We start from the raw sequence: 25610 nt of genomic DNA, 5'->3' as shown, positions 1-25610 counted from the left end.
CTGAGGTAAAGCTGCTAAATTTTGGGCTCTAATGAAATCTGTTGTTCCATATATTAGAAAGTTTTAGATTTGGAATGTTGGAATTGTACAAAGAAATCCTCAAAAACTGTATGAAATGTCAAAAAAATAGATTTGCATATCCTGATAAACAGGAAAACACTCTGTTTTCATGAAAGACATTCAATAAAAGGAAGCCATCAGCCTAAAATAGCTAATTGCAATTAAATCCTGGCACAGTTTCCAAATGGTCATCTTTAAATTTTAAATAAATGTGGATAGTGGGAGTGGGAATACTTCACATAAACAAACCTTGAATTCAATAAGGGAAATCTATATCAGTTTGGAATTTGATTCACAGTAAGACATTTCAAGTTATGAAGACACTTTGAATAAGAACAGGGCTCATTTATTTTTGACCTTCTGATTTCATTTGATAAGGTTAGAGGGCATAAATATGGTTAGGAGAAAAAGCAACACCCTAAGTGATCTTATCCCTAAATGATTCCTTCATTCTTGGAAATGGGATCAGCTTGTCTTTAGAGTTTGTTTTCTTCCACCTTTTCCTTGACCATTCCATTCATGTTATATGATCTAGTACAACAAAACTATACCGAGCAATAAAACCTATCCAGAATAAAATTGATGCACTGAAAAAAATACCCTGCAATATATTTTTTTTTTATTCTGAACAGTTTTAGCAGAATAAAAATCTTAAGGGGAAAAAATTCTTTGAACACTAATGCTCTAAAATACTTCTGAGAGCAAAATATATTTGTGTAAGCTTAAAAAGATAGAAAAACAATATCAAAATCCTGTATAGATTCTTACTTTATTCAATACTGGGATTTTTAATTTATTTTTATTTTTTGTTGATCAATAGAGAGGAAGTGCTAAGGGTTTGCTGTCTCAAAACACAGACATGAGACACCGTTGTTTTAAAATGAAATCAAAAGGTGCCAATAGTTTCCCCAATGATCTTTGGCTTGTCCACCCCACTTGACTGTATTCACAGAGCACCATGCAGCAAATGCCTAGACCGACCATTGTGGAGATATTATTGTGAGCACATCAATTATGCACTTGAAACAGAAACAGATACTCTCTTATTTTCACAACATTCATATGTAAATAATATGCTGATGAATGGAAATTAGATGCTGTAGATGATTTCTAAAGTATCCCCAATCTAGAGAAAAGTAGAAAAGACAAACCCTCTTCAGGAACAACTGAAACAGACTCCATTTTCATTGCAGGCAGGTACCACACAAAAGTCTAAACCAGGGTGGGGAGGTGGCCTTTGACAAAATTTTACAAATCATGCTAATAAATGAGACGGGCTAGGAGATTTTTTTCCCGGGGGGAGGAGAAGTACCCTGTTTTGTTTAGGTTGTGATCTTAAGGAAACATATATAATGAAATAAAAGTACATTTTGAAACAACAAAGATTATGTCATAGTAAACAGATGTTACTTTGCTGTTTTTAAAGGTGTGGGATAATATAGGAAATTTATACTTCCTGACAAAGGTCAGTCTTAAATTTTTACAGTGTACAGACAGACTATAGTACTTAATACAGACGTGCAAAATACTATAAGTCACTAAAATCTCTTGTGATCTTAAAAAAACAAAAACGTCATCCCAAAATATAGGTGCCATATTTACACTGCCTATAAGAATACTGTACTGGCCTCTTACACAAATTATTATTCCTGCCCACCACCCTGTCTTCCACTTAATGTAAGCTATCTATTCTTATCATTATAGTACAGTTAATCCCCCTTCCCTCCTCCCCACACACAGCCCAGACTCACCTAAGGGGTTAAAAGACTAGAGTACATTTGTGACTTGTCAGTGACATATAATACCTGGGTCCTTCATGCAATCAACTTTTACTTGACATGTATTTGCTCATCACAGGACCTGCATTACTACTGGGAAAATGAAGAAAAACCTAAATTAACACTTGACATTCAATATGGTCAAGTCCTTAATTGGCTGGGCTTCCTGAGAAAGCAATTTTCTATTCCCCAAACTGTTCGCGTGTCATGTGTGGAGCGCAGCTCTTGGCCATCACTGCTGTCCCTCGCTCACTCTAATGAGAGCAGATGAATTAGTGCTACGTGACACGATTTTAGCAGGGCTCTTTCCTTCTCCTGCCTGCCCCCCCCCAGTCATTTTGCTGCACAAATGACAGCTGTGTGGCCAAAACAAAAAACAAAAACAAAGAGTGAATACGATGAAGAAATGTCATTGGAAACAGGCATGGAGAGAGTGATCGGTAAAACACATATATAGTTTAAATGCCTATGTTAAGGACGTCTTTCTTACAAACATTGTTTTCCTGTGGCATTTGTAAGTGTGTGTATTTGTGCATGTGTGTTTATGTGCTGAGGGTTGCCTTAGGAATCAATAGAAGCAGCTCATTTCGGCTGCTGTGAGGTCAAGCTAACTTCCAATCCTTTCTTTCTCTTTTATCACTTTAAAGTGGTATATAAATACCAAGTATTTTTAACTGTTCTACAAACATACACAGCTCTACAAACATTAAATTTCTTTTTAACAGATGTAAATTCCTCTTTATTTAGGGCAATGCAGTCTATTGCCCTAAATAAAGAGGAATTTGCCTCTGTTAAAAAGAAATTTAATGTTTGTAGTGCTATGTGTGCTTGTAGAACAGTTAAAAATACTTAGTATTTATATACCATTTTAAAGTGATAAAAGCTAGTAAAGAGTTGGACTTATTTAAATAAAAACACACATTTCCAAAAATATGAAAAATACACAGTAGACAGATTCATGTATCTCCCCCCTCATGTGTATAACTATTTTGAGCAACATTGATTGTTTGTATTTCGATGGTGGGAATCGTATTGCTTATTATTGATGCCAATGTAACTCCACTGGCATACATTGCAATGACAAACTGTTGCAAGAAGAACTCAGTATACATAGGAATTTGGTAAGTCAAATGCCTGGCATGCAACACCAAATGCCTACACCAATTACTTCACATGTGCCAAAGTGCTCCAGAATCTATACCCCTGAATTTAATGGCAGCAGGTGTGTAACTAACCAGATACTGAGTATCTTGTTCACAGTAGCACTAAGGACACTTTTTATGACTCTAGGTCCTATGGCCTTGAAATGAACACATTGCTCCAAAGCACATAAATAAAAATCTGGGGGGGGGAAAGGCATTTGTGCACCAACTCTGCGGAGGGGGGGGTTGGACAGAAACTGGCGTATCTCCAATACACCCTTCTGCAACAGCTCAAAGTTACTTGGATTGCCTAAATTTGGCACTATATATACATAGGCAAAGATACAATCCAAAAAATCCGAAAACTGGTCATTTTTGGAAGTGCACACATGCATCTAAATCAGCACAAACACACACACACAGAGAGAGAGAGAGAGACTATGAAATCTACCCCATATTATTTGAACTATTCAGCATAGAATAAGCCAAAATCAGATATGGGATAAAATGCTGTGTTTGCGAAGTTCCATTATGAATGTGTGTGTGTGTGAGAGAGTTTCTCTTAAGTATAAAAATACATGCAATACCAAAATAATCATAGCATCTTATCTCACACAATTGTACCCATTTAATACAAAGCATCCCTCCCACCTTGTGTGTCTGCATGTGTTGAAAAGGATGAAAGAAGATTTTCTAAAAATAATAATCTGATCAGCTCTTAATTTTTAAAAAATAATATGATAAAATAAAGGTATTTTCTATTTGATACAAAATGAAAGTTGAACATTCAACTTATTAACCTCTCAAAATTGCAGTGTGTATGTGTACACACATATATGGACACACACATCTACCCAGATTCACAGCATATATAAAGCCTCTTAATTGTTATTACCTCACCTTTCCCTCTGTTTAATGGAGCCAGAGAGAGAGAGAGAGAGAGAGCAGAGGGAGGAGAAATTTGAAAGACCAATAAAAACTACTAAGAATCACATTAATAGCATGAGTAAAGCTGCTTCAGGAAAATTTTGTTTTGTCTAAAATACTTAGTAAACAGTTAGACCCTCTGTCACTCATGCCTAGAGATCTAAATCTGACCGTATGAAGTTGTATTAAATGTGACATTAAATAGTTACATAGCAAAAAAAAAAAAAAAAAAGAATGAATGAATGGAAAAATTAAACTGAATAAAAACTGGTAAGTCATTCAGGTTATCCATCCTTCTTGTGAGTACATATAAATGTATAGTTTCTTTAGTGAGTACTGCTTTTTAGCAGAATTTACAGCAGTCCTGTTAGGATTCTCTATGTAGTTTAAAATCTGTCCTTTTAATAGCAAAGTGTTTCTGTTACCTGCCGGTAGCAGAGACATTTTGTGTGCAAAGTACTTCAAAATAAGATTGCTCACATTTGTCATCAGTTTAACAGGTGGAAAGAAGTCAGAAAAGACTGTTAAAATGCAAGTCATCTGAGTCTTTTAAAACATAAAACTGCTGTTCATTCTACCAGTGAACTGTTAAATCCACAAACATTTTTTCAATGTATGCAACAGTTCAAAATCTTAAAGAGATGGAATATGGGATAGTACGTATCTGTTTACACAGTTAATTCTAATAACAAAACAAAAACAATTTATTTCTGTCAACTTAAAGCAGGCATGGATAATTGTCTCTTTTGATTTGGTCATGTTTATTTATCTCACCTGCACTTCGTTCTATCTCTATTTTGCATTGGGCTGCAAGAACTGATACACTCCTGTACAGAAATGTGTACACATTTTTGGGTGTTCTTCCAAATGTGCACATTCATTACATATTTTATCTAATGCATGCATTTCACTTAATATATGATTTTATTTACACAGTCTACCCAACTGACTCACTACCTCAATGTTTGGGCAGATTTTTTCAACATCACAAACTTTTAAACAGTATGCAAATTCTGGAGATGAGGAACCAAGGTGCCTGTATTCCTATTGCAAAAGCAAAAGCGCACTACTTTTGTCAGATCTAGTGAACTTGTTCTTCCATTTTCAATTTAAAGCTGCAGTTCCCAATGTGTCATTAGAAGACAAAACACACTGTCCTCAAGCACACAATTTTTATACTGATCATATAAGTTAATGTTTTCCTTGACCTCCACAGCAGTCTTAGGATAAAAGTCACTAACCAACACAAGGCCTGGTTGAAGTCTTTTTTTAGCCTCTTAGAAAAGTAAGCCTTTAATAGAATATATTGCAGAGGAAACCTCTTGCAAAGGATTTTGTGATCTCCAAACAGCAATGAATGCCTGGATTATAATCCGAAAATAAAGAACCTCTGATTTCTTAATATGGATGGAACCCAAGAGCGTCTAACACCCAGTCACACTGAGAAGTGGGGTACTTGAAACACACTTAATGGATTACAGGATTACAAACTTTAGTTGGCAGAAGCAAGTAAATAAGTGGGTTCTTGTTGTTGTTTGCATCAACAAGTCTTTTGCAAGTGCTGAGAAGAGCAGAAAAAATCATGCCTGTCAACAAGCACTATGTAAGATCCAATGTTAGTTGCTCCAATTGCTTTTGATGTTTTCCGATATTAAAAATTATCTGATATACAGTATTGTACTGTGGTACTTCTGACATGAACAAAGAAAGAGCATAAAGATTGCGATTTGGAGTTCATGGCTAGAGGAACAACCAAATGAATCAGTACTGTAAAGAATTACTGTTTAGAACCCTATTGCTGATCCGTGTTTGCGTGAGGAGAACTGCGTAAGTTCTGGCAGCATATTATGAGTTACGAATGATGTGCTGGCTGTGTTCCTGAATATGCACCCAATTCATTATAAGGCATGTGCTCAGGAATAAAATCAGTGCCTTGTTAATGAGAAGCATTTTGCTGCCAAGACTCATGTGATGTTTTTTACACAAGCATAAAAAGACATTAGCCAGAAACCTGTTGAGTAGTTACACCAGTGTAACTTGACCTTAAATCCACAACAGATACAATCATGTGAAAATGGAAATGTCATCCACAAAGCACTTCCATTTTGGCACACTGTGCAATCAGTAGAAATGGAAACAGCACAGCCAGTTGCACTATTGACTTGCACTGTGTTTGTTGTTGGGGCTGAATACACATTTACAACAGAAGATGAAATCTACATTATGTTACACCTTGACATAAAGGATTCCAGTCAATATGATTTTTGCTCCCTTGTGTAAAAGACACAGCATTACAAGGACTACATTATGAAGCTACAGTTGGTCTCATTTATAAAGGGATTCCCACTGTGGTCTATGGCAGAGGTACCCAACCCCCAGTCCGCAGCCCGGTGCTGGTCTGTGGCCTTGGCAGGCCCCGGCCCCGGAGAGAGAGATCCCCTCGCACGCCCCAGCCACCAGAACGGGTGCCCTGCCCATCCACACATGAGCATCAGCGCACCCCACCCAACCCATGAGCATAACCTGCCATCTGCGCATGTGTGTGAGCGCGCCCCGCCCACCCAAAAGTGTGCCCCACCCATGCATGCATGCACACGAGTGCAACCCACCCCTGCTCATGGACCCCACGCCACCCCAACCAGTCCGCGGTTTGGAAAAGTGTGATGGACTAGGACTCTGGAAAACAGGGGTCGAATCCTTGCTTGGCCATGGAAAATTGCTGAGGGAGTTGAACCACTCCTTAAATATCTCACTTACCTTGAAAGCCCTATTTGGATCACTATAGATAGGTTCCTACTTGATGGCGCGCACACACACACACACACACACACACACACACACACACACACACACACACACACACACACACACACACACACACACACACACACACACACACACATATACAGAGAGAGAGAGAGAGAGAGAGAGCGCAAGCAGATAGTATAGGAAAAAACTGCAACAGTGTGACTCAAATGTACCTGTAAAATAAAATTCTGTATTTTGCGAAAGGATTAAACCTTATTTGGGGCAGGGTATTTCTACACAGCCTCTACCTGTTAATTCAACCTCCTAATTCTTGAACTGATTTTTTCCACTAGCAAGGCTAGTAGATGAGATCTTAAGATGACAGCAGTAGCCGGTAAGAAGCACTACTGGGAAACTTATTTTACAATTGCTTACAGTAAAACAGGCCATTAAGAATAGTTTTTTTAATTAAAGGCAAGCAAGGAACAGCAAAGTTACATGTTTTAACTTGATAATTTTTAGAAGATGAGCACACTTTTGAAGTTTATAAAAAAGGGAAGAGGTTCAGTGGAACATTAAGGATCTGCCAAATGCCACAGCCATTCCATCCGGTGTGAAATGTGTCAACCTGGAAGCATCTGACTCAAAAAACTCCAAAGTTATATAGAATGGAAAGTGATGTTTTTAAAAATGCTTTTCATTTTATATTGCTGCATTAAGTTCTTTCAGCCATTTGTACACTCTAAATAAAATGTTCATTCTGTTTCTTTTCAAAAGGCATTGTGAACATCTATGCCACCCACCCAGAGCTTCAATAGCTTACATTTCAGCATTTTCAGAGAAGATAAACATGAAAAAGAGTACAAATGCTATGTTGCAAGACTAACAGCTTCTCAAATAGTATTTCCTCAGCCCTTCTTCCCATCTTCTTGCCCAAATTCAAGATATTTTATCTAACTTCCAGATGACAGGGTTCAAAAAGTGTAAGCTGCAGCTGTGTTGACATTTAACTCTCTCCAAAGCATATCAGGGGCATCCTGACACACTTTGTGGATGCTTAGTTACAAGCAACACCAATCACTTGATCTGAAATACTTCAATGAGTTGTAAAACAAATTGCTAATTGTTGGCTTTTTCTCTAGATAACCCCCTCCCCAATTTTTAAACCAAATATACTGATGATGTCCCAATGAGAATTTGGAATTGTCTGATTTTCCCCACACCACAACCCTTGCTAGACATGCCAAACACTACCCTTACATACACTTTTCCTTATTACTGGTACATATATTTTTAGAGATCTTCTGAAAACTCAGCAGGACTACAGCCTTTACGTAACACCAAACTAATGAATTACCTATTTGGCTGAGAAATGCTTACATTTTGATTAGCCTACAGAATTCAATTATGAACAGATTGTTTCTATGTAACTCTCCTACAATTTTAAGATGTAAAACACCATAAACTTAATTCTGCATTAATGAAGGGCCTGTTGCAAAATTGTTTCCAGAATGACCATGTTTGCTTAGCCCAACTGCAATTTAAGAGTGCTGTGATGCACAGGGCAGCACAAGAAAAAGGTTGCTGATTTTTATGCAGAACTTTTTGAAAAGCTTACATCTATCCCATGATCCTGTGTGAAGCCAGCAACTACAGTTTAGTATGGGCAGCTCCTGCCACCATGCCAAAGATGGGTTTAGGAACTGGTCCTAAATGAGAGTTGCCCACTGAAGATACGAGTTACACAGTCCATATTCTTCTGGACATCTCAAAAGTCTGTTCAGTACAGGCTGGTCCATTACAACACATGGAGCACTGCCCCACCTGAGCCTAGTCAGCACATTTCTGCCTGCCAGAGGTGGAAGATAAAGGCCTTGCCTGTGCTCTTCCTTCTGACCTGTCAGCCTCATCATATTCTGTACGAATATGGAGACAGGGCAGCAGAAAGAAAATGAACGCGAGAGTGTATGAATGTATTATGGAGTGTATGAATGTTGCAGTGGTGAAGCACTGTCTATGTGAGATAACTTGCTCTTCTCTGTGTGTATGTGTGTGTATGAGAGAGAGGCCTCTGAATGTGTGTGTGTTTGTTTGTGTGAGTGAGAGTTTGAGGAGAGTGAGAATGCCTCTGTGTGAATGTACATGCACATGTACATACTGTACTTAGTTTTCCTTCAAGTCTGTTGTCATCCCCATTTTTACTCATTACTGGCTGCTACATTCTTCCATGCCACAATCCATAATTGGCACCAGTCAGTAATACTTCTGTTCATTATGGCTTTAACTGCAAATTCCTTTGGACAGTATTACAGATCTAGCAGTTGTGTTAAATTAAAAAAAACCTCTATTGTACAAAACATTTATCGATTTTAGGATGTAACTCATCTACCTTGGGTCCTTTTAAGGAGAAAGATGGGCTAAAATGTTTTAAATAAATAAATGTTGATGAGACACTAGAGAAAGTCATAACAAATCTATTTTAAAACCAGTAGCAGTGGTGTAGGTGGCTTGTATAATTTTTCAGAGACACAGTTGAATTCCCTGACTTCACACATCAAGATCACTACAAACATGCAATCTGACACAGATACTCCATGACAGTGTGGATTACCGTGAGCTGGATATTACACAGCCCAAAAGTGGGGAAGATCTGAGGGCTTGGCCATTCAATTCAACAACCCAACTCTCACCCCAAGCTGTATTCCAAAATGACTGAAAACGGTAATTAAAAAAACAGTCAAAACCCAATCAAAGAGAACCTCTGTTTTGTTTTTGCACTGAAGGAGTCTTGGGGGACAAATCCAGCCCAGGAGCAGAAACTTCCAGCTTTGAGCTTTTTTTCTCTGTTCACTTCCACACTTACTTCTTTGAGGAGAGCTATGGAATTGCCCAGAGAGCTGTAAAAATGTCCTAGAGGACCATATGTGGCCCATGGACTACACTGTGCACACCCCTCACATTGAGAAAGATGGTAGCAATTTCTTAACTGCTTAAGTGCTGTAGTCACAAGATTCATTGTGACCATCTCTGTCTTCATGCCATACAAAAATGCATGAAAAAACACAATGTGGGATTTGGATAAGTGAACTGGACTTCACCTCAAGCAAATTCCACTGAAATCTTTTTTTTTTTAAAGGCCACCTAGAAGTGTTATTTATGTTTGAGACAAGGTCAAACTTTTAGCCTGGTGCCACTGGTGAATGAAATAGATTTCACAGTAATACTTACTGACATGCCTATACTGCAAATCTGAGTTTGCAGCTAGAAATTGTAACACTTTTTAATGAACGAAACAACCTCCCGTTTTGCTACAGCTTCTCCCCATCATCAAAACAGTGCCACAGAAAAGACCATATATATATATATCAGATACCACATGACATCTACCTGTACCATATTTCTCTTCTCTAATAAAGATGTAACACATACAGTATTTGCAAATTTTATTGCACTTAATGAGAAAAGGTGTTTTGCACATCAAGACACAATGTTAGAAAAAATGCAAGATTCAACCACTGAGAGATTTTTCACTTGCATGTAAGTGAAAAGACCAGTGACTTTTTGGTTCAAGAATAGCATAAGCAAAAACCTCCAAAAAACAAAACAAAACAACAACCCAAACCTTACTTCGCCCAAAAAGCTCCTCTTATTTTTGGGCAAAAGTATAAATCCACATCCCCACAAATGCACAAAGCTTTCATAATTTCAACCGGTGGGAACAAAATAAGTGAAAGTTTCTAATTGTATCCAAATGAAACATTTTACATAGGTTTCTTCTTTAGTTGTGAATTAATAAACATTATTTTGCTATAGATTATTAGGATCAAACCATAATATCCAAACATTACTAAATTCTGCAGTAGTGGCTGACAAGGATGGTAATAACAGGAACAAAAGGAGAAAACGCAGATGTATCCAAACCACAACAAAATTAACAGCAAGTCTTGCAGCATCTTTAAGACTAACAGATTTTACGGTTTATCAGACCAAGCACTTGTTCAGGTAAAAGAACTGAGATTTGCACTGACATTACCTGCCTGCCACACAAAAAACATAAGGCTTATCTCGCTCAGCTTGGTGGTTTTTTGGGGTGACTTTCTATTCCCTTTTGTCTTTCCTAAGAGGAGAATTTATATATCTCCTTCTGTGGGGTGCAGTTCAGCGCTATCATACTTCTGAAGTGAAATTCACATTTGCAGTCCTGTCTCCACCCACCCCATAAAACCCAACACAAAAACTCTAGTAGGGGCTGTTACATAACAGCACTGATGTTACCTGTCTGTCATGGGTTTGGAGGGAAAGTTCCATCCTATGGGGAGTGGAAGGCGGGACATCAGGAGGAGGGGCTGTACTGTATAAATATGTGATGCCTGTGTGGTGAAGAGGAGATGCTGAGACAAACTGTGAGACACTGGGTTGGGACGAAGCAGCAGCTGGGAAGAAGAAGCTGTTGTGGGAGTCTGTGTGTCTGACAGGGTACTACTGTGGGTCAGAGTACCACCCTGATAGGTTCAGGGGTCTGTTGGGTAGCCAGAACTGATGGGTTCAGGGTCTGTGCTTTAAGTTAAAGGTTCTAGGTGAACCAAACTGTATGCTGGTGTGTGTGAAAATAAGCCACGTTACTTTATTTTATTCACCTGATTGCTTATTTTTCCCTGTGTGTATTTAAAATAAACTTTATTCTTTTTGTTGTTTAAAAATCCATCCCTGGTCTGTGTGACTTATTATAGGGAATGGTTGGTGGCAGCTTAGTAACTGTGTGATAGATCCCAGTAGGTCTGGGTTTGTCACATTGATTGGTGTCCAGCGTGTGGGATACGACTGGTCCAGTTGTCCAGTGGTCCAGCAAAGCCTTGGCAGGTGTGCCCAGAGCAAGGGGGGTCCAGTCAGGGACAGTCTGAGGCGCGTAGGTAATCTTCTAGGTGTACCTCACGGGGAGGTGCACTAGTAGAAGAACGTGCCAACTGGGGAGACTTAGATTAAGGTGCTCTGAGGCAGCCTGATTTTGGCGGGAAAACGCTGAGGCAAAACTGCGTAGCAACAGCGAGCTAGCTTGCCAGCTGAGAGGCCCAGCAGAGGGGGGTAGGCTCTGACTCGATACTGTTGCAAGTAGTGCTGAAGAACAGCAGCAATCTCTAGGGAGAGCTGGTTCTGAGGCAAGAAGGAAAAAAGTGGTCGTTTTATTTTGAGGCTTGACTTTTTAAAGCCGCCTGTTCTGAGGGGGGATTATGCCCTTGACTCGAAGCAAGATAGCAGACATGAGTGAAGTGAAAGACCCCCAGATTGACCAAGGTTCTGAGGATGAATTTGGCTCAGTGCAAGGTGACAGCACAGGAGAGCAAGACCCAGAACTCAGAAAAATACTCATAGCCCAACAGCATGAACTGAGGGTGAGGGAAATGGAGGAAAGGGAAAGAGAGAAACAGCGGCAATTTGAATTAGAGAGAGAGAGAATGGCGTTTGAATTAAAGAGATTGGAACTGATGAACCAGAACAATAATAATAATAGGGATTCTGAGGGGGGCCAACTGTCTAAGGCTGACCTGAAGAAATTCCCTGTGTACCACAAGGGAGATTGTCCCGAGGTGTTCTTTTCCTTAGTGGAAAGAGCGTTTGTGGACTTCTCAGTGAGGGAAACTGAGAAGATGACCATCATGCGGTCTTTAATCAGTGGTAGCCTGGCTGAGGTTTATGCCGAGATGCCTGAGGAACGGATGAAAGATTTCGCAGAGTTTAAAAAACTGGTGTTTGCAAGACATGGGATAAATGCAGAGCAGCTGAGACAAAGGTTCAGGTCCCTCACCAAGAAGCCAGAACAGACTTTTACCCAAGTGGGGGCCCAATTGGTGAGGCTGCTTGAGAAATGGCTGTCGCAGGAGGGAACAGAGACCTATGAACAGCTTAAAGACTTGATAGCCCTGGAACAGTTCTATTCAGTTCTGCATGGGGAATTGAAATTCCAGGTGAGGGAAAGGAAACCGAAATCTGTGGCAGCAGCCGCAGAAATCGCGGATTTTGTCTCCCAAATAAGAAAGCCCTTGGGTGAGGGGAAATCTGTAGGTAAACCCAAAGAAACCTACAGCAAGTACTCTCAGGGACCAGGGAAAAGCCAGCAAGGGGGAGGGGCCCATGGTGAAGGGAAGCCCTCAGGCATGAAACCAAGCCCTCAGAATTTGGAGGGAAAACCCAAACAAGAGGAGAGAGAATCAAAATACACCAGAAAATGCTATTTCTGTCAGGGAAAGGGTCATCTGATCTCAGAGTGTGAGAAATTGAAGCAGCTAAAAGGAATGGTGCCTCAGAATTCTAGTGGGACCAAGCCAAAAGCTGTGTTCTGTGTCCAGCAAGAGCAAAGCTCAGTGTCACTGAGGGAGCCTGTTGCCATGACTACTCAGTCTGAAACAGCTACCTCTGCTGAGCAGGCTGAGGAAAATGGTCCTCTTGTGGAGGTAAAGCGCTGCTTGCTGATAAAAACAGATTCTCAGTTGTTTGAGACGGCCGGGGTGGACGTAGGAATACTTGACCGTCAGTATAGGGGGCTGCGGGACACTTGTTCCCAGGTAACCCTGTGCCATCCCGATATCATTCCCCGGGAGTTTATAATCCCAAATGAGAGCATAAAGGTAGCAGGTATTGAGGGGCAGGTAATCTCTCTGCCAGTAGCAGAGGTACCTGTCAACTTTCAAGGCTGGAGGGGAGATTGGCGGCTAGCGATTTCATCGACTCTGCCAGCAGCCGTGCTCGTGGGAAATGACCTGGCTGAACATGTGAAACGGGTGCTAGTGATTACACGCTCACAAGCCACCACAGGGACAGTTCAGGGGGGTGATGATGAGCCAAAGACGGAGGCAGAGGGGAGTTCAGAAGCTGTGGTGGAAACCTTAACCACAGACAGCAGATTTGGACAGGAGCAGAAGGCAGACGCCACTCTCCAAAAGTGTTTTGAACAGGTGACTGACGCGCAACTAACACCTGAAACCCCAGTGAGATTTCTGGAGAAAAAGGGGATTTTATATAGAGAAACCCTGAGGAATATCTCAAAAGGGGGAGATGGGATCAGAAGTCAGCTGGTGGTGCCTGAAAAGTATCGCCCCATGATCTTACAAAGGGGGCACTCTGACATGGTTGCTGCACACTTAGGGGTGAAAGAGCCCCTTGATTTGATCAAACAAAATTGGGAGCAGATCACCCAGGATGACCCACAAGACGTAGTGACATACATAGACACCTTGATGAATGACCTAAGGAGAAATCTAGAGCTGGCAGCAGAAAACCTGCAAGCTCAGAAGGTCAAACAGAAAACATGGTATGACCGCAAAGCTAGAGAGAGGCACTTTGACCCAGGGGAGGAAGTGCTTTGGCTTAGGCCCTGCAGAGAGAATAAGCTGCAGCTCAAATGGGCAGGACCATATAGGGTCATTTCCAAGATGTCAGATCTGAACTACCTAATAGAGCAGGAGGAGAACCAAGCAAGGAGGGTGGTTCATGTGAATGCCCTAAAACCCTACTACAGAGGGGAACAGAGGGTTCTATTTGCTATAAAAGCAGCTGAGAGTGAGGAAGCTGAATTACCCTTCTGGGAGGGTAGAGGGGAAGTAAAATACAACCCAGAGGAGGTAAAGATCAGTCCTGCACTCACCCAAGACCAGCAGCAAGAACTAAAAATGCTGCTTAGCAAATATCAACAGGTGTTTTCCAACAAGCCGGGGATAGTGAAGGGAGTGATGCATCGGATCCACACAGGGGATGCACCCCCGCAGGCAGTATCCCCATACCGAGTAACGGGACCCTATAGGGACAAGGTGCGGAAGGAGCTGGACGAGATGCTGAGGGAGAACATAATCGTCCCCTCTTCTAGCCCTTGGTCCTCTCCAATAGTCCTTGTGGACAAGCCTGATGGGAGCATTAGGTTTTGTGTCGATTACAGGAAATTAAACCGTGTAACCACTCCTGATGCCTACCCAATGCCCAGGCTAGACAACCTGATTGAAACCATAGGGGGTTGTCGGTTCATCTCATCATTGGACCTGGTAAAGGGATATTGGCAATTAAGAATTGATCCCAGGGATCAAGAAAAAACTGCCTTTTGCAGCCCTTTTGGTCTCTATGAGTTTCGAGTCCTGAGCTTTGGTCTCAGAAATGCACCAGCCACATTCCAAAGGCTGATGGACCAGACCTTGGCAGGGCTCAGTGACTTTACAGTGGCCTACATTGATGACATAGGGATCTTCAGTAATACCTGGGAAGATCACCTGATACACCTGGAGTTAGTGCTGCAGAGGTTAAGTGCAGCAGGGCTAACAGTAAAGGCCAGCAAGTGTCAGCTGGGTAGCCCAGAAATAAAATACTTAGGTCACATGGTAGGGGGAGGAATGATAAAACCCCTGGAGGCCAAAATAGAAGCTGTTCGAGATTGGCCTAGACCCAACACCAAGAAAAAAGTCAAATCATTTCTTGGGTTGGTGGGCTACTACAGAAAGTTCATCCCGAGGTTTAGCGAGATTGCGGCTCCGCTGACCGATCTGACGAGGAAGAAGGCTGATGACCGCATCCCGTGGACCAGCGACTGTGAGGCGGCGTTCCAGAGGTTGAAGGAGGCGTTAATCAACTATCCTGTCCTGCGTGCTCCAGACTTCGACCGGGAGTTTATCATCTACACCGACGCGTCTAACAGCGGGGTAGGAGCAGTTCTGTGCCAGGAGGATGAGAATGGTGACCAACATCCGGTGTCCTACCTGAGTAGGAAACTTCAAAAAGGTGAGAGACATTTGGCAACCGTGGAGAAGGAGTGTTTGGCCATAGTCTACGCGATCCAGAAGGCCAAGCCTTACATCTGGGGAAGACATTTTGTTCTGTGTACTGACCATTCACCATTGCAATGGTTAAAGACGATGAAAACCCACAATAGCAAACTTATGAGGTGGGCTTTAAACTTACAGGACTATGACTTTGAAGTGAAGGTGGTCAGAGGGTCAGTGAACTGTGTTGCTGACGCCTTATCAAGAAGACCTGAAGACTGAAGATGGCGAAAGAACATGGACTATATGTATATAATGAAGACAAAAAGTTAAAATGTACCTGGTTTTAAATTGGTTTGTATTAATAAAGGTAAAATTGATGTAATGCATATGGTAAATGTTTGAAATGCCTATTTGCTATGGTTAACGTTGGATGTAAGTATTATTTGGTATGTATTACTGTTGTTGTGTATTTTATACAGGTTGTTTTTTGGTGAAAAGCACTTTTAGCTTTCCCCCTACAAAACAACTTATAAAGAGGGGAGGTGTTACATAACAGCACTGATGTTACCTGTCTGTCATGGGTTTGGAGGGAAAGTTCCATCCTATGGGGAGTGGAAGGCGGGACATCAGGAGGAGGGGCTGTACTGTATAAATATGTGATGCCTGTGTGGTGAAGAGGAGATGCTGAGACAAACTGTGAGACACTGGGTTGGGACGAAGCAGCAGCTGGGAAGAAGAAGCTGTTGTGGGAGTCTGTGTGTCTGACAGGGTACTACTGTGGGTCAGAGTACCACCCTGATAGGTTCAGGGGTCTGTTGGGTAGCCAGAACTGATGGGTTCAGGGTCTGTGCTTTAAGTTAAAGGTTCTAGGTGAACCAAACTGTATGCTGGTGTGTGTGAAAATAAGCCACGTTACTTTATTTTATTCACCTGATTGCTTATTTTTCCCTGTGTGTATTTAAAATAAACTTTATTCTTTTTGTTGTTTAAAAATCCATCCCTGGTCTGTGTGACTTATTATAGGGAATGGTTGGTGGCAGCTTAGTAACTGTGTGATAGATCCCAGTAGGTCTGGGTTTGTCACAGGGGCTAACCTACTTTTTTTTTAAAAAAGTGCATTTTTTTTTTACAAGAGATAAGAGGATTTATCTGGACGTTAATCCTGTCAAACTCCATACTCTTATGGAACCAAGTGAAAAATGGGGCAGGGGAAAGGAAGCACCACCTTGAAAAGCCTTTAGTTGAACATAAAATTTTACAGATTATAATCCACCTATTCAAATCGACCTTCAGACATGTAGAGTTCATGACCAGGGGACAGAGCACTCCCTGAAATTTCAGGTGGGATGCCCCCATCCTAGTCTAAATGCCACTCATATTTTCAGAGATGTGTTTTATAATATCTATCAGTTCCTGTATTCTGCCCATTTCCATCAGCTTCCATTAAGCAAGTTTAATGTGCAGAAACATCAGTGTGGGGGTAATTGTCAAAGCATTTGTTACCAGAGCCATCACAACAGATGCCCCTTTTAATTACTATAAATTCAAACAATTTAGCCCTTCAGAAAATAAGGGGTCATATAGGATAAAACATTTAAACATGGACCTGAACTCCAAAACAAATCAATGATTAGAGGAATATCTAGGGCAGATCAAATATACCTTGATGCAATTGTACCAAATTATCCATCCATTCATTCATTCATTCATTCAATATACTGCCTTTTTCCTCATAGGGGACCCAAAGCAGCTCACAACAATTACCGGTAAACCTAAACAGTGACCAACAGTTTTAAAACACAATAGAAAATGTATGTAATTTAAAAAATTACCAATATTAAAACCAAGATTAAAAACAACTTTTAAAATATTTTAGAACTTCTATATTTAATAAATACTGTATTCCTGAGACCCCCTGCACTGCTTAAAAGCCTGCTTGAAAATGTATAGTTTTTAACAGAGAATAAATTTGATGACACTGGAGATATTAGACAGATACAGAGGAAATTATTATCTAAGAAGAACAATGCATTCAACATTGAATTGGTGGAGAAAATGTGGTGGGTTGAGCGTGCGCGCGTGCGCGCGCACGCACGCACGCACGCACACACACACACACACACGCACACACACACACACACACACACAATGTCACTGCCCACTCAATTCACAGTGTCATAACCAACATCTGCTTCTTCAGAGGAAACTTCCACTTCCACTGTGTAAAGAACTATTCTCAGGTAAATGTGTACAGGATTTCAGCCCCAGATTAAAATTTATTTATCTGCAACTCCATGCAGATTTACGGTGAGAGTGTGTGACATACTTCTAAGTGGTACCTCGATTTATGAACACCTCAATGTACTTTTCAGTTTATGAAGCAAAATCCATTGAAAATAATACCTTGTTATTGTTTGTTTCCTTGCTTTTGCTATGCACACTCTTTTCAAGCATCCTTGCAGGTGAATAAGGTGTCACTTTGCCCAATTAGTATTTAGAATGGTGACTGCAATCTTTTGCAAGCTGGTTTGAATATTAGCACTTTTGACTTCAGTGGAACTTACCCATCAGCTGTGAGTGATTTCAAGCTTAAAGCATAACTAGAACCTAAATGAAGAGACTTAGGGGATTGCAACAGAATAGATCTAAGTGTGTATTAAGAGCTTATCTAGATACTACAAGACACATGGAACTGCTGTCATGCTATATCACTTCCAATCTCTCCCTTATAATATCAAGATAAACATCACAATGCACAGAACACTGACTTCCATAACTGATACAGATGGTGACAGAGTGTGATAGTATCACATCGCTCCCTGTGCTCATCTAAATCAGCTTTCCCCAACTTGGCACCCTATATAAGTACTGAACTACAGCTTCTATCAGTCATAATCAGCATGGCCCTTGTGCATGCTCGCTGGGCAGTACGGTAGTTGTAGTCCTCACACATCTGGAGGCCACCAGGTTGGAAAATGTTACAACACAAATGTTAGGAAGAACAGAAGGTACAAAATGCAGCCTATATCTCACATTTGTTCCAATTGAATTAAACTTCATTTCCCCACAAAAATCAATGTGACTTAACAATCCTTAACTCTGGCTGTGTAACAAGTAAAGTCAACACAAAAGCTATGAGTGCCATCTGGAATATACTAAAGCAAACTGAAGTTTAGCCACTCAGGGTAAAAGAACCTGGATTACATTTTCAGTGCTCAAATCTGTTCAAAATATTCAATATTGTTTCAGTTCCTGCACCCAAACAGATTCACATGTAATGGGAAGTGATGCTATTTAAATCTCTCTGTATAAAATGAGGGACCTAAGTGATAAAGGTATTTCTTCTCCTTACTCTCCCCTCCACAATGTCTTGGAGAATTCTAATTTAAAAGGGAAAAAAAACTAATATAGATAAAGCAACACATAACCTGACAGCATACCAGTTAAATCCTGACAGGGTCAATAAAATGAGGGTTTGCAGGAGTCCCAGATGAGGAATGCTTTCATGAATGCCTCCATTGTGTAAAATCTCTGCATATATCCTGCCTGCAAAATGACAGTCATATGCCACCAGCTGCAGGAGGCAGGCTGGCAATGTCAAGTGCTGTAGGGTATTCAGAAAGGATGGAAGTATCAGTACAGATTTCCATTTTCATACCAGATTTTTATACCAGATATATATAACTTTTTTGCATTTAGAAATATTTACAACCAGATTTTAAAATCAGAATTATAATAGTTATTTTGAATGCAAAAATAATATAATTAAATCCATAGTAATTAAGCTTCTCAATATTAGTTCTGCTATTGCATAAAGCCAGCTGGAAGTAATTATTTTTTTTCCATGTGTAGTCTTCATTAGCGTATGATATCTTCCCCCTCCAGACAACTAGTTCAGATGTTCCTGGAAAAAGTGTTAGACCAATTGTCTCAGGAACAAAAAGCCACTAAAACCTATCTTAATAAAGCTGACAAATTCAGAATGTTTATTTATTTATATTAATGTTCTATGACTTAAATCTAATCTGCAAGAAAATTAAATCACACATGCTAGGACAAAACTTTCACAGAACAGAACAGAGTGGGACTTGCTTACAAGTAAATATGCATATGATTGGGATGTAAGTCTCATTGATTTCATCAGGAAAGCATTAAACACGTGCTTAACTCTTACACTAAAAATCCATGGAATTTCACATGGCTATTTCAGTATAAAACATCTTTTTAAAATTCCAAGACAAATTTTTAAAAATTGCCACTTTCTCCAAGATTTATTGTTGTGAGATATTTTATTCATAAGTGGTTTACTTTTTAACATTACAGTATTCAATAAATGATAGCTAATTTGGTATGTCCTTTGTTAATGAATCTGTGCATGAATACAGACTTTAATTTTTTGTTTATTATAATTTTGTCACTTGAAATTTCTTGTTGAAAATCTGGTCAGAAAAGTCCAGAAAGAAAACAGCAATACTGGGAAAACACACATATAGCACTTCATCCTTACATACCCTAAAAGACTGGATTCTGCAACATTTCAGTACTCTACTATAATAAGCCAAGGTACCCGGGTCTCTTTTTTCCTTGTTCTGTCTTCTCTTACAGGCATGCTCACAAGACAGAATAATGCATTTCTTTTTGTCAATGCTTAAGCAGCTGTACAAATAACCAAAGACCAATGTAAATTTTCCATGATTAACATCACATCGCCATTTTAACTACCACTTCAAATTTCCTTCTCTGGATCTTCACCTGATTGAAGAAAGGTAACAAAACAAGGGATTCCATTTTATCTGTTACCACTTCAGAAATAATGAAACTGCTATGAATTTTCTGATTTGAAAAAAAACACCTTATATTACTGAAAGGGCAAATGTGGGCTCTGGCGTTTTAATTCCAATGTTTTAAACACTGGAAGTGGAGCTTAGAAATTACAATCTGAAATACAATAAATTTAAGGCATGCAATTGTTTGTTGAGTAAATAAGGTAATATAAAAGGAAGGGACAGCATTCATATTTCATGCTTGTTGGCTTAAAAATAACACTGCAATTGACAAAAATGACCAGGCCTTTTCATCTGGCATAGTCCACCCTCATGTTGCATATGAAGTAGACATGGAATAGGAGGATGTCTGGATTCTTAAGAAATAGCTTCTTGCTAGAGGACATAGAAAACATGCACCCTGAAACAGAGTGCCTCGTTACAAGTGTTTAGATACAAGTATTGAAATATAAAATACAAAATGATGCATTTTATCTGTCTTTAAATCTGTACTACCCAGAATATACATTTTACTTCTGTTCCACATCAGCAATTCTACCAGACTAAAGTAGAAAACTGTGTCTGAGTTCCATCAATTTCTGTTAAGACTTCACCTTATCACTTGAATGTTTACACAAAAGTAACACCCAATGAGTTCAGTGAAGGTTCTTAACAAGTAACTAAGAAGCATTATGCTGTCCCTTCCTTTTACGTTCTTCTGGATTGCACTGCATAGAAACACATGCTGCTGAAACAAATTCAAACAGGCTTACACTTGGCATGTGCGCATACATGCACACATGAGTGCAACATACAAAAAGCATTCTGTTTTATTTTTATGTCAGGGTTTGAAATAAAACCAATGCCAGTAGTTTGTTCTCTTTTTGCTTGAAACACTGGAAAAACATTGCTGTGTTTTCCATAAGTTGTTATATTTTTAATTATTATACAAAATAAAGATCAAATCTATGTAAATGAAGGGAATACAATAAAGATTAAATAAATACAAAACTCTACCAGAATATGTAGCATAAATTCTACTGGTACATTGATTCTGCAAATTAAAAAACACATATTTCAAAATACGCATTTCGTAGCTCATTTCCTGGATTAATGTTGGAATACCAATCACAGGTAGGCACATCAAAATGGGGGGGGGGACACAAATGCTGAACACCTACATACATTCTACTATACACTGACAGGACACAAAGATATAAACATATTCTAGCCTGCAACTTCTGAAGTGGCATTGCTTTGTCACAGAAAGAAAACGCCACGGCTAATAATTACTTTCTTGTGGGCATAGATTTTTATCTGAAATTAAAGCAAACATACCCATTTTATCAGTTGGCTATTTTTCCCACTGTAAATAAAGATCAGGGGCTGTTTTCCTTGTTTTCGGGTTCTGCAATGGAATACAAAATCTAATATACCGTGTTTTGGTCCTTGTTTTGAAATGTGGCACCATGGAAAAGAGAAGAGATATCCAATTTCTCGTAGCATAAGTAGCAGCAACAGAATAAAGCAATTTTGAAGCTCCGTAGCCTCCAAGAAGGGGCCTTTTTCTGTGATATTCTTGTTGAAAATACTTTTTTTGCACCTTCAAATTATATTTCTTCCTACCATTAGGCTAAAATAGCATCTGTCAATCATATGATCATAGAAAATCATAATTAATCACGATGGGTCTCACTTCCCACTAAGGCAGTTTAGGAGAACTCTACTGCCCTGTTCTTGAGCATCCACCAATTTTCAGGATTTGTGAACTGGTTAATAAAAATTTAGCATTCTAGATTAATTACCTAATTTATCATTTCCCCACTGGAATTCAAATGAAAGGGGGAAAACATTTGAAAACGTTATATTTTAATCCCCCTGTGATAATTGTTGTGGGTTTTTTAGACCCCTGGGGTGCATTTGGAATCCTGAGTTCTCAAAATCTTAGCTGCGAAAATCTATGATCCATATTAATGAAAGTCAGAGCCACAAAGAAAATCTTGGTACAGACACTGAATATTACTGGTGAAAGGGAGAAGATTCAATGAAGCTGTTTTTTGTTTGTAACTTATGATGTACCAGCTCTGTATCAGTAAACAGAGTGTTCCTTTGCAATCACTTACAGTGTCACAATGACCTGGTGAATGAGAATTCTTTCACTATCACCATAGTTTTTGCAATCTTGCCTCAGCTGTCACCAACTCACTTTTGCCCCAACATTTCAGAGATGCTTTATTCAGCATCTAATTAGTTAGGGTTAAAAGTCAAGGCAAGTTATCCTTGAAGCAATACTGCTGCTGTTACATCTCAGAATGTTGCTGTGAGTTAACAGTGTTAATCTGAATGAGACTCACTGCCGAGCAAAATTAACCATTTTAAAACTAGTAACTACAATTTGCATTACGTAACCACATTGATTTTCATATTCACCAGTGAAGGACTCCGTTACGTCATCAAAGCAGATGCCTGTGTGGTTCATATACTTCCAAAGTAACAAGAGGCTTTAAGTTAAATGGGGGGGGGGGGATCACATAAAGTAACTGCAGGAAAATAAACTCATTTTGCTTACACACATGCCTAAAACAATGTCATTGTGTGCATCTCTCTCCCTCCCCCCTCTCTCACACAAACACAAAATCAAAAATAAAAATAAAAAAAATATGCTTAGAAATACATAAGCAAGGGGCTGAGGGACACATATAATAAGGACATACACATAATAAGTACATACACATATAATGATCTCATTCAAATCTTCAGATCCATTATTTGCAAGTTTAAATGAATCAGTAGGATTCCAAAATGGTATGTTGAAACAGAGCGTCTATTGCATAGACAGACACCATAGATAAAGAGGTATGTCTGTAAAGAATGCATACCTACATGCTTTATTTTTCTGATGAGATCCAGTTGCATGCATGCAAATAATTAAGTGAAGACTAAGGAGATATGACATTACATCTACATGTGTGTAATGCATGATTTACACACCCTGTGCTAACAATTTTTTGCAGGTAAATCCCAAATACATCAGTGGACTTACTTGCTAATGATATATTCGAATAGGAGCCTTCTCTGCAACATACATATATATATTCACAGCTATATATATAAACTGACACACACACATAATTCCAATGCATGAGAAAATGATAATTCTGCAGATGTGACATCACATCCAAATTAATGCAGAAATTATTAATAGCCATTTTATTCATTTATTATTTTGATGGAGAGTATAATTCATGGATTTTTAAAGTCATCTGAACAGGCATTAACTTTACTTCAAGGATGAGCATATAAAAACTGTTGCTCAATGACTTGCAATAACTTTTCATCATCCACAAACTTCTAAAACCCTGCATGCATTTTTTGTGAATAAAGATAATCTATATTTTACCATCAAATAAGGGATACTTTGAACAAAAGCAACAGCCTGGCAAAATGAACATCAGCATTATACGTGCGGTTGTGTGTGTGTGTGTGTGTGTGTGTGTGTGTGTACATGCACAAACACACATGCTTTAAAAAAGACATTAGCAATACAAAAGGCACTGCTCAGCTCTTGGCTGTGGGCTCCACTTGTTAAGATGTACCTTACAAAAGAGATTTCGACAGTAAACATGTGTCGCAAGTGTATAATGTGTTTTCATTTACAGCAAATTATTTTATTTTTTGAAACATTTAAACACTTATGCTTCTCAGAGGATATTAAAGAAAATAACATTTTATGTCCTAACAAAACTTAGAACAGTTAAATAAAACCCTTCACTCCCTTTAACTGTAGTTAGCTGTGACCACATATCTGATTCTAACCCCCGTTCAATAAATGGAGTATAATTTTTGCTTGCTAAAGGGCCAGCTGGACACTGGCATAATTATAATGATACACTGTACACTTGATTTTTTTTAAACAAAACCATTTCTACTACACATTGTAGGTTCATAGTTCACATTTTTATGCCATCTAAACACTTCCTTGAAGAGGTACAAATGTATTTGAACAAAATTAAAAAGCATTTATATTCCCCCTCTGAATACGGCAATAGCCCCCCTCCCAGTCCCTCTGACGGATGGCTGCATCCATACCGAAGAAGTCTATGACCTGATTTTTAGTTTCTTTGGCTTACTCCTCACCTATCTAGGAAATGATTTCTCTAGTGATAAGTAAAGATGCTGTGCTAATAGGAGGATCTAATGTACAATAGGAAAACTGTCAGTACTATAATATTTGCAGAAACTTAAATAAAGCAAGAATATGAAATTGTTGCTAATCCTTTCACATTGCTGGGTGAATCTTAAACGACTGCATTAAATGACATTACCCTTTTAACTGACTGAAGAGAGACTTTTAAGAACAAGCTTTTCTTTACCTTTCAAACAGGAGACGCTTGCAAGCTTTTGCTCAGGTCTGGCATTTTGTGTCACTGTATGTTATTCCTATTTTGCTGTTATGGCCTCATTGCTTAAAAGTATTTGAGAACATCACAGCCCTTAAGCTAAACTGGATGAACGTAAGTGACATTCCTGATTCTGACAAATGCACAAAACATCTATGAAAGCAGAAAAATCAGAGAAGCTTTCTATTTTTATTTAATCAATCAAAAATAGGATTTCTTTTTTAGTCTTAAATAAGTCCTTCTAAACTAGAGTGGGACATTCTCTCCCTCCCCCTCTGTATGCCTCTGCATGCAATACAAACAGCCTAGACTGTCTATAACCAGATGGGTAGGGAACAGAAGCCAAAGGTTTCTGGTCATTCTCGATCTGTCACTGATCAAAGTGACCCAGAGTAGAACTCTCCCTAAAATGTTTAGATTTATGTTCTTATCAGCAATTATTTCTGTACACAGAAATAAGGATCCACAAACATTCTGTATTTGGTTTCTCCAAGGAACACATGAACAGAACACACAGAAATCTCATATTTTAAATATTTTCTTTAAGGAATAATTTTTACTCTACTCTAAAGCAAAACCTTTCATTGTTTATCAGAAGCAGTGATTTGCGGATACACCTTGTACCAGGATTCACAATAAGTAAATAGAAATATGTGGATTAATGCATGCATTTTTTTTAAAAAATGCATTATCTGTGATATTTTTACAACTATTTTTCTACAATGCCCTCTGAAAATACCTAATGCCCTCTAAAAATACTTTAAATGAACTATACTGGACTCCAAACAGCTTTTTTTTTTACCGACCTTTCACCACAAATCCACTTGAAGTTAGAATTACCATTTAACTCAAACTGAAGCAAATATTTTATTGTCTGGGTCAAATAATGCTTTCTTACACGTGTTTTAATCCCTTAGAACAATTTAAGGCTATCCTCAGTGTCTCACTAAAGATGTTATTAAACCAAGTAAAACTTTTGCTTGCAATATAATTATCTACTGTATTAACTATTACTACTTTTGAATATAAAGTAAAACTTCTCTTCATTAGT

General features: G+C 39.0%; 1 protein-coding gene and 1 long non-coding RNA gene across 12 annotated transcripts in view; one reads left to right on the top strand and one right to left on the bottom strand.

The window, feature by feature from the left end:
- BNC2 (basonuclin zinc finger protein 2) overlaps positions 1-25610 on the bottom strand; it is a 651492-nt gene that overhangs the window by 391718 nt on the left and 234164 nt on the right. The gene's annotated exons all lie outside the window — the stretch shown is intronic.
- LOC144586569 (uncharacterized) overlaps positions 16498-25610 on the top strand; it is a 12105-nt gene continuing 2992 nt past the window's right edge. Inside the window, exon 1 of the long non-coding RNA XR_013541457.1 lies at positions 16498-25610. This exon is cut by the window's right edge and continues 2323 nt beyond it. This is a non-coding gene — a long non-coding RNA (uncharacterized LOC144586569).

The sequence above is a fragment of the Pogona vitticeps genome, chromosome 2 (assembly GCF_051106095.1).
Source record: "Pogona vitticeps strain Pit_001003342236 chromosome 2, PviZW2.1, whole genome shotgun sequence".
Lineage (NCBI taxonomy): Eukaryota > Metazoa > Chordata > Lepidosauria > Squamata > Agamidae > Pogona > Pogona vitticeps.
Note: the sequence above shows the minus strand (reverse complement) of the source record. Positions and strands in the feature narration are given on the sequence as shown.